The sequence below is a fragment of the Xyrauchen texanus genome, chromosome 35 (genome assembly GCF_025860055.1).
Source record: "Xyrauchen texanus isolate HMW12.3.18 chromosome 35, RBS_HiC_50CHRs, whole genome shotgun sequence".
Lineage (NCBI taxonomy): Eukaryota > Metazoa > Chordata > Actinopteri > Cypriniformes > Catostomidae > Xyrauchen > Xyrauchen texanus.
In genome coordinates this window covers 40082260-40093198 of record NC_068310.1, presented here as the reverse complement: position 1 = coordinate 40093198, position 10939 = coordinate 40082260, and positions in this window count along the sequence as shown.

Below are 10939 nucleotides of genomic sequence, written 5' to 3'. Positions count from 1 at the left end.
AATAGCGCGTCAAATTCGCGCCTACCGCGTCTAGTTATACGCTTGACCACTTCGAATCCATTCGCGCGTCAAGAGCGAAATTGACGCGCGTAAAAAACAAAAGTTTGAAGCGAAATTTACGCGCGTGACGCGCGTCAGAGGCGAAATCCGTTGACGGCCATCTTTTTACAAGATGGCTGATGTTGATCGAGCATTCGTGGAGAGAGTCACCGCTCTGTATTTGCTCTGGAGAGCAGAACAGCGGCGTATGGGTCGTCGTCGCCGCCGTACTTGGGTCCACCAGACCCTCCGGAGGCGTTCCCAGTTCGGCGAATTTCATCATTTGCTCCAGGATCTGCGCCTGGATGACGGCCGCTTTCAGCGGTACTTCCGCTTGTCCCGCGCCCAGTTTGATGACCTGTTGTCCCGCATCGGAGCGAGGATACAGGCGCTCTATCCCAGCTGCGGAGCGCCTGTCCATCTGTCTTCGGTTAGTAAATGTATATAAAATGTTAAATACAGTATATTAAATATATGTTAATTTACGCTATGCTAGCAATGTTTTTCAAACTGTGTGAGTACGGATACCACTGTTGGTGCTCTTTCTAGTGATACTCAGTTAACTGCTGTAACGTTAACCAAAAAAAATATTATTTTGGCAGACGTGATAATGTCTCTATCTGTAAGCAATATGTAGTGCTCTTTCTAGTGATAACGTTACTCGGTTAACTGCTATAACCTAAAAATGATACTGTCATGTCTCTATCTGTAAGCAATTGTAGTAACGTTACTCTTTCTTTTGATAATCAGTTGGTTATTGGCACACTAGTGATTTAAACCATATACACATATACCCTTTTGTTTTGAAGATTCAAAACTTTGTTAAATTGCTTGCAAAATTGCTAGCAAACAAACAAATATGGTGCATTAAAGTAAAACAGACTGGTTATTGTATATAGTTGAATATGTAACTACAAGTGTACTTATAAAAATATTTTCTAGGTTTCTTGCCACAGGGGACTCATTCAGGACCATAGCGTCCAGCTTCAGGGTTGGTGTCTCAACAGTGAGCCAGATCGTCCACCAGGTTGTGACTGCAATCTGGGACTGTCTTGTGGAGGAGTACATGGCTGTGCCCACCACTGATGACTGGCGTGTCTTCAATTACCGCCTCTCCAGAGCCAGGCGCGGGACATGCTGGAGAGGAGCCACTGCCAGGTCTGGGTCGGGTTGCGGCCAACAACTCCTCCAGAGAGGCACTCCGGGTGAGGGATGTCTTCATGGCACACTTCTCGGCGGAGGGAGCAGTACCATGGCAGCCGACGGAGTAGCGTTTGAAGTCCTCCTCATGACTTCCCCACAACGGCTCTTTTAAGAGCCACCCACAAACCTATAAAGAGCTAAACTATCTAAAAATAGTCCATTATTATTATATATATATTTTTTTTCCCAGGTTGTCAGCCCCAGTTCCAGGATGTCAGGTCCACAACATGCACATTTATTAAGTTGAGACTTTTTAAAAACGTCAGGTTTTCCATGGTAGTATATCAGGTTAAATTATTTATTTATTTTTGTTTTGATGATAAATGGAGCCAGCCTCAAAAGTAATTAACCTGTCCTGTGTTTTTTCCTTATTCAACACTGTCCAGACACTAATGTTGGTTGTCTTTACATTACAATAATAATGTTTCATATAATCTAGATTTAGATATGGAATAAATAGCAATCAATACAAAATCAAAATGTCTCATATATTGAAATCAAGTTATGTGATAAAAGATTTGCTTTGTTTGTGCATTAGAACCACACCAGGCATTTAGTCATATTACAAAATAATTTATTGAGGCCAAACATATGAAGTAATTTTAGGTATAACTTAAAAAACATATTTAGGCAAAACGTAAAAAAAATTATTTAGGCAAAACATAAAATAACAATATGAACTGAAAAAAAATGAACAATATGTGCAAACTATTTACATTAAGAGACAGGAACAAAAAGGACCTCGCTTGGAAGGTGGAAGAGCCACAGGGAATGGCATAGGAGAAGAGGAAGGAGGGCAGCAGGCAGCTAGGCTCCTGATTGGTTAACGCGGCGCGAATTGACGCCAAAGTTCAGATTTTTCAACTCGGGCGGCAGACGCGAATTCGCGTCAAACGCGTGAATGCACAAAATGCACCATTCGCGCGTAACGCGCGTAACGCGCCAGACGCTCAATTCGCGCGAACTTGACGCGCGAATGAGGCGTATTCGCGTCTACCGCGCCGCGCTCTACGCCTCATTCGCGCCGCAGGAATTTTTTACGCGCGTAACGCGTCTTTGCATTGACTTAACATTGAAATCACTCGCGCCTGACGCGCTATTCGCGTCCGGTGTGAACGTAGCATGAGTGCCTCTTTTTTCTTCCATGAGTGCTGCGAGGTGAGCTATGTTTCTATGACGACACTGCACTGCGACATTATCCTGGTGTCTTCTTGTAAGTTGATATTTCTGTTGTCACGAAATCACACAAGGCCTACTAAACAAATTAATTAAAAAGCTACTAATTTATTGCGGTGTAATATATAATGTAATCATAATGAAACAGTAATCGATTTTATTATTCATATGTAATCTGTTGCACCCAACACTGACCATAAGTAACTTTATCTCACATTTCCAGTGATGTAATTGTTATAATTTACAGTGTTTTATTGTGTATCTTATTTTTAGCAGGTTCTGATAATGCAGAATGATTTCAAAATAACAAGTGCAGAAATGTATTTATGTTTTAGTATGCATCTATGTAGTACTCCGGACATTATTGTGATTATAATTATGATTCATAAGGATCAGTGTCTTAAAACAAAACAGTTTAGTGATATTTTTTTTTTTTATGTATATCTTTCAGTTTTTGGGCTCAATGAAAATTCACTTTGGTATGGAGAGTAATTGGACTTCTAATAACAGGACCAACATGAGAGGACAATCATTAAACAAAGTTTAATATAATGTACATATGAATGTACTGTATGTGTCCACCTAACAAAATAGAAGTCGTCAAGGTGATTAAAAATTAGGAAGAATCTGGAGAAGGATGCACACCGTGCTAGAATATTCACAATGCAATCTTATCTGTTTATGTTGAGCTAATCAAGTGATATATCTGTGTATTCACCAGTAAACATGTCTTGTCCCACACATGTAGAATAATATCTTACCTTGATATATCGTAAAGACATACTGTATAATTTCACGTTATGTCAGAGTTCTGTCAAATTGATTAATCTGAAATGTTGCCTGTGCAAAACAATTGACTGTATGGGATGTGACGGACTGAAAATATTACAGGGAAAGAAAATAGTATTGAATTATAATAGGTACCCCCAAAATTATTATTTTTCTCTCTGTCTTCAGTTTAAGTATTTACAAGAGTCTAAAAAAAAAAGTTATTCTAATGTTATATAGATTTAAGGTTATTCTGAAATAGGCCTGTAGATGGCGCATTGCACTAGAGTGATGAGAAATGACGTTCTGGTCAAAGGGCAAAGTCATTAAAAGAAAGCGCCAGAACGCTGCAGACACTAATGTGTGTTTCTCATCATTTTCTACAGGTTTGTAAAATGTTTTGTGTGGATCAATATCGATCAGTAGTGATACTTGAGACATTCATAAATGCTTTTAGACTCTGTTTGTTCAGTTTTACTGATTGTAAGTGTTCAGATGATTATTTTATTTGTGATTTCGTCGATGCAATCTCCAGCTGAGTAAACAGTCCAAATTCACGATGCTCGTAGAAAATGTGATGTGCAAGTGAGAGAATTGAAGCAATTATTCAACAACAACTCTATTTCCTGTGTAATCTTGATAGATTTTCCAGGTTGAGCTGTATAATGTGCTATATTGTGTTAGTCACACCATTTTGTTTATGTGGAAAAGTGAAATTCAAAATGATGTTTTTCTTTAAAAACGAACACTAGTAAGTGAAGAAAACATATTTACATCAAGTGAGACTGTTAATCATTATTGATTGGTTATTCCATCGAAGTCATTCTGTTTGTTTCATAGAATGTATCCTGATTTCTCTTTGTTCAGAACTTCAATATATCTATAAAATAGATAAAGCAAAACTTGAAAGTGTTGAGTGGAAACACAGTGTGATGGTACAAGACAAAAAAAAACATGTAAAGTTGTATCCAGATGTTATTGAAGTTGCGTAAAAGTATAATATAGAATAGAAATGGTCAAATATATTACATTAGCTGACTCGATTGACACATTTAAATGCTGTGAGTTGAATTATGTATGCATGACCTGTTTTGAATGAGTTATACTAACCTGTTACCTGAAAAGGTTAAAAAAAGGGCAAAGTCATTAAAAGAAAGCGCCAGAACGCTGCAGACACTAATGTGTGTTTCTCATCATTTTCTACAGTTACTACATCTCATCCTTCCCTGTTTGAGACCGGTAACATTTTGGGGGCTCGTCCGGGATCTAGGATCTTGGTATCAGCTGCTGAGACTGATGACGTAGGAGACCAGTGTGACCCTCTGGATTGAGCTACAAGGAATGCTGTGAGTGTGTTCACCTTGTGAGTGCAAGTCTTCTGGGTTCCAGTCAAGATGGCGTCTTCAGCTCCTCTTCGTGCGTTGCTATGGGATATCCAAAAACAGCTTCATCTCCTGAGTGAAGAACAGCTGTATAGTCTTGCTTCGTCACTGGAAGATGAGAGAGGCTTGGAGGTTCCTGAAGTGACAGGTACCAATGAACCTGAACTTTTCGAATTCATCGTGGACTACATGAAAAGCGATCAGCTTAGAACGCTTGAAGATGAAGGTATGTCTTCTTTGCTGATCATCAAAGACAAGATTGATGATCTAAAATCCAGCAAGAAGAGTGAATCAGACATGGACACTGCAAACAATGGTAAAGATGTTAGTGGTGGGTCATCACTAACAGAACAGGCATCTGGGTTGGTTAGACTGACTGACGTTGCTGCTTTGTTGCCCCGCAGAGATTTCAAAATGCATGGTGGTGTAATTTCAGATGCTAGTTCAGACATGAGTTACAACAGTGTATGCAAACAAATTGATGAGGGTTTGAAAGAAAAATTCTCTGAAGCTGAAATCATCCGCACAGTGTTAAGAATGATTAAACCAGGTAACTTTAAAGACATGTTGACCAACAAAGATGATCTCACTGTTGCAGAACTGAAACGGTTCTTAAAGTCGCATATGAGAGAACGAAGTAGCACTGAATTGTTTCAGGAGCTTAGCAATGCTAAGCAGCAAGATAAAGAAACTCCACAGCAGTTTGTCTATTGACTAATGGGGTTGAAACAGAAAATTATCTCGGCATCACAACATGGTGGGTCAGAGTTTAACTATGACAAAAGTCTGGTGCAGGGAGTATTTCTTCATACACTGTATCAGGGGCTAAATGAGAAAAATGGTAATATCAGAATGGACATTAAGCTTTACATCTCTGACTTGACAGTGACTGATGACTTAATCTTAGAACAGATTACTAAATCAGCTAATGAGGAAGCAGAGAGACAGAAGCGTCTTAGCACTGTACATAAACACAAACTCCTGACTGTTTGTTCCTCTCAGTCCCAAGAGGATACTGAGAAAATCTATGACACATTGCAAAAGAGAGTGGAAGGTGAAGCTCGAGCAAATCGCACTGCCTTAATGGAACTGACAGCTCAGGTTTCTGCTCTCACTAAAAACCTTGAAAAGATGATGAGACCCTCTGCTGCAATTGAAAGCCAAACTGCCGCACCATTAATGAATGTTAAAGTTTCAGACAAACCTGAAAGCAAGCGTAGATGTGACGACTGCATCCAGCGAGGAAACCAGGACTGCTGCCATTGTTTCCGCTGCGGCCAGGAAGGACACAGAGTGGTTGGCTGCCTAAAGAAGGAACGAAGGTGGGAAGCGGAGACGGTCACTGGTACGGGACAACCAGTGACCCCATCAAGCAGTCCGTCCCATGTAAAGGTAAACCGTCCACACCATCCTGAAAATTTAATTTGGAAAAATCGTCAGTCAAAAAAGAACAAGCAGCACAACTGATTGGCAGAAAATGTATGCTGTCATGTTGGTTAAATGGGGTTCTTACTGAAATGCTGTTGGACACGGGGGCTCAAGTAAGCATGGTAGGAAAGACATGGGTAGAAAAGTTCCTTCCAAATGTGCCTATTAAGCCTATAGAAGACTTACTTTCCGACCAGCAGCTTTACATTACTGCTGCCAATGGCTGTGTGATTCCATTTGTTGGATGGATTGAAGTACTCTTTGAACTCAAAAGTAGTGGATCTGGAACCTTTTCCATTCATGTACCAATGCTAGTAAGCGACTGCTGTAACGAAAATCCACTTCTGGGTTTTAATGTCATTGAAGAATTGATCAGAGAAAGCAGTGACCGGCCGAACAGCACGGAAAATCTAACCATTCTGCTGAGTAAAGCTATGAACGTAAGGCAGAGTATAGCTAACAATATTGTCAATGATGTCGTTCAATTAGCAGATTCAGAGGAAATGTTGGACAGTTGTGTGGTAAAAGTTGGGAAGAAAGGACTCACAGTTAAAAAAGGCGAACTTTGCGAAGTCAAATGCAGAATTAGAGGGGGGCCTGAAGGATTAGTCATGCCATTCGAACCACTTCCAGAATGGCCAGTCCAAGATGGCCTTGAACTATTCCCTACTGTGGTTGATGTGCCAAATGGTGTGTCTAAAGTAGTGAAGATTCCTGTCCTGAATTCCACTCAACATGACATTTACCTCCCTGCAAGGACAGTGTTGGGTACTATCACTCCGATATCTGAAGTCCTACCCCTCGTTCTAAGTGGTGGTGTTAGAACAGAAAACAACCAGGAGGAAAGTGAGGTTCATGTAAATCAGTTGAGCCAAGTGGATAAGGGAAGTCAGTTACCCATAAACAAAACAATTAAGTGGCACCCACCTGTCGAGTTGGAACACCTGTCTAAATCAGAGCAGGAGATAGTTAGGCGAATGCTTTACGAAGAATCCGATGTCTTTGCTCACGATGATGGAGATATAGGATGCATTCCAAATCTGAAGTTGAAGATAAATTTAAAAGATGACACTCCAGTTCAGAAATGCTACAATTCCATTCCAAAACCCCTATACAAGGAAGTTAAAGAGTACGTACAAAAACTCCTCGAGCGTGGCTGGATTAAGAAATCGTCCTCTGCATATTCCTCACCAGTGGTCTGTGTCCGGAAGAAGGACAGTAGCTTACGGCTATGTGTTGACTTTCGAGAGTTGAACCGGAAGACTATTCCAGATAGACACCCACTACCGAGGATACAAGATTTGCTGGACAGTCTAGGAGGATTCACATGGTTCTCAATTCTTGACCAGGGTAGTGCATATCATCAAGGATTTGTAGATGAGGAGTCAAGGCAGATGACGGCATTTAGCACTCCCTGGGGACTCTGTGAGTGGAAGCGTATCCCTTTTGGATTAACTAATGCCCCAGCAGCCTTCCAGAGGTGTATGGAGAGTGTTCTAGAGGGCATAAGAGACAAATGCTGTTCTCCTTACCTGGATGATGTTCTTTGCTATTCAAAAACCTTTCACGAGCATGTCGAAGACCTTAGGCAAGTGCTCTGCCGAATGCGTGAGTATGGCATCAAACTCCGACCAAAGAAATGTGAACTTTTCAAGACGCAAGTCAGATACCTTGGTCGGATGGTGTCAGGAGAAGGCATTGAGATTGACCCGAAGGATCTTGAGGCTGTATTGCAATTGAAAAAGAAGGAACCAAAAACAGTGGGGGAAGTTAGAACTCTATTAGGGTTTCTAAGTTACTACATGAGCTCCTGCAGAACCCTAAGGAAAAGACTGTGTTGAAAGTAGCAAAGACCAGCCAAAGTAAACAGAAGGTGAGGAAGGAGACCAAAGCACAAATGCCATCGAGAACCCCTATTCAGTGGACATCGGAACATCGGGCCATTGTGTCAAAATTCATAGGGATTCTTACCAATCCACCAATTCTGGCATACCCTGATTTTGACTTGCCTTTCGTGTTGCACACCGATGCATCAAATGAGGGTTTAGGAGCGGTACTTTACCAGCGACAAGCCGGTAAACTTCGTGTCATCGGATTTGGCTCAAGAACGTTGACTCCAGCAGAGCGCAGTTACCATTTACATTCAGGTAAACTTGAGTTTCTAGCTCTCAAGTGGGCGATCTGTGACAAATTCAGGGATTATTTGTACTATGCGCCAACATTTACAGTGTACACAGACAATAATCCATTGACTTATGTCTTGAGTACCGCCAGATTAAATGCTGTGGGTCATCGTTGGGTCGGTGAGTTGTCCGATTTCCATTTCGATATAAAGTACAGACCAGGTAAACAGAACGCAGACGCAGATACACTCTCACGATTTCCAGTAGACATCACAGGTCACCTGAGTGATTACACGGAGACTGTGCCATCTTAGGTTGTGTCAGCCATGTGGCAAGGGAGTGAAGCTGTCGTTGAAGAAGAGGTACCGTGGGTGGCTTCACTGGCTCTTTACTCAGCAAGTGTTGGGGAAGAGGAAATGTTGAAAGGGCAGATGGTATCTCCAATAGCCCAGGTGGATATCAGAGCTGCACAACAGGATGACATAAGTATCAAGGAAGTGATCAAGCTTAAAGAAAGCAGCTGGATCCCAAATAGCAAAGAAAAAAGGTCATGACCAGAGGAACCAGACGTTTGGTTCAGGAGTGGAACAAGCTAGTAGTGGAGGAAGGAATTCTGTACCGACACTCTGGTAATCGGAAACAACTAGTCCTGCCTGAAAAACTGAAGCCATTGGTCTTGAAGAACCTTCACGACAACATGGGTCACATTGGTGCTGACAAGGTAACCCATTTAGCACGTGATAGATATTACTGGCCTTTCATGCAGAAGGAAATTGATGATTATGTGATCAAAAAGTGCAACTGTATCAAACAGAAGCGTCCGAATGTTCCTGAGAGAGCCCCATGGGTTCGATTACCACCAGTTCACCCTTCGAATTGGTCTCCATTGATTATCTGCATTTGGAGCCAAGCAGAGGAGGGCACGAATACATACTTGTCCTTGTGGATCATTTCACGCGCTTTGCACAGGCATATTCAACAAAGAATAAATCAGGGAAAACGGCAGCAGAGAAGATATTTCAGGATTTCATACCACGCTTCGGATATCCAGAGAGACTACACCATGATCAAGGACGGGAGTTCGAAAATAATTTGTTCCAGACACTGCAACAACTGGCAGGGATTTCTCATTCAAGGACTACTCCTTACCACCCACAGGGTAACCCAGTTGAAAGGCTAAACCGTACCTTGTTGCAAATGCTTCGCACTCTGGAGGAGGAGAAAAAGGCTGATTGGAAAGAACACCTTCCACATCTGGTTCATGTGTACAACTGTACCAGACACGAAGCTACTGGATACTCACCGTTCTTTTTACTGTATGGGAGGTCCCCCAGGTTGCCAATTGACCTGATGCTTAATCTAAAACCGGAAAAAGAGACTCAAAGCCACCTGACGTTTGCTGAGAAGTGGGCATCCAGAATGCAAGAAGCTTACAAGATTGCATCCGAAAATAGCCAAAAGTCATCTGCGAAAGGAAAGAAGTACTATGACAGGAAGGTGAAAGGAGTACCTCTCCAGCCAGGTGATCGGGTTTTAGTAAGGAACCTTTCTGAGAGAGGAGGTCCAGGCAAGCTTCGTCCCTACTGGGAGAAGGAAGTGCACAAAGTAGTGGAGAGGATCAAAGAGGGGCCCGTGTACAAGATCCAACCTGAAACTGGTAAAAAGACAATTCGAGTATTACACAGAAACCTTTTACTACCAGTGAATGATTTACCTGTTGAAGATCACACTCATGAGGTACCTGTAAAGAAAAGACAACTGAATAAGAGGAAAGTAACAGAGCCGAGTGTGGATCAGAAAGAGGATAGCTCGGAGGATGGTACTATGGTACTATCCTTACTTACCAATGACTGCAGGAAATCATGACCACGTTGAACTACTACAAAGGTCCCAGACTGAAAAGAGATCTCAGTTAAGACCGATGGCGAGAGAGTTTTACCCTTCTGCAACTCCATTGTCAGAACCCGTTACCATACAGGACAATCAAGCAGAAGGCGAGGAGCAGGTTCTAGAAGAAGAGGATATTGTCGGGTACAGCCCAGAAGAGTTACCTCCGTCAAGTCAAGGATCACCTGTAAGGCAAAATGAGCAATGTGAGAGTGTTGATGAAGGGGATCAAGAGACTTTGCGAAGATCAAACAGACAAGCAAAGCCAAAAGCAATGCTGACTTATGACATATTAGGTCAACCGACTTACAGACAAAGTCATTTAAATGCAGTCCAGCCTTACATGATTCCGAGAAGTCCAATGACTTACCAGGTAATTAATGCAGTTCCTTGGTGGCAACCAATACCTATCTGGACTTGTTAGATGAATGACTGAGAGGAAATAGACTGACTTAGTATTGATGTCAGGAGTCATATAAAAAAAATAGGGGAGAGTGTGACGGACTGAAAATATTACAGGGAAAGAAAATAGTATTGAATTATAATAGGTACCCCCAAAATTATTATTTTTCTCTCTGTCTTCAGTTTAAGTATTTACAAGAGTCTAAAAAAAAAAGTTATTCTAATGTTATATAGATTTAAGGTTATTCTGAAATAGGCCTGTAGATGGCGCATTGCACTAGAGTGATGAGAAATGACGTTCTGGTCAAAGGGCAAAGTCATTAAAAGAAAGCGCCAGAACGCTGCAGACACTAATGTGTGCTTCTCATCATTTTCTACAGGTTTGTAAAATGTTTTGTGTGGATCAATATCGATCAGTAGTGATACTTGAGACATTCATAAATGCTTTTAGACTCTGTTTGTTCAGTTTTACTGATTGTAAGTGTTCAGATGATTATTTTATTTGTGATTTCGTCGATGCAATCTCCAGCT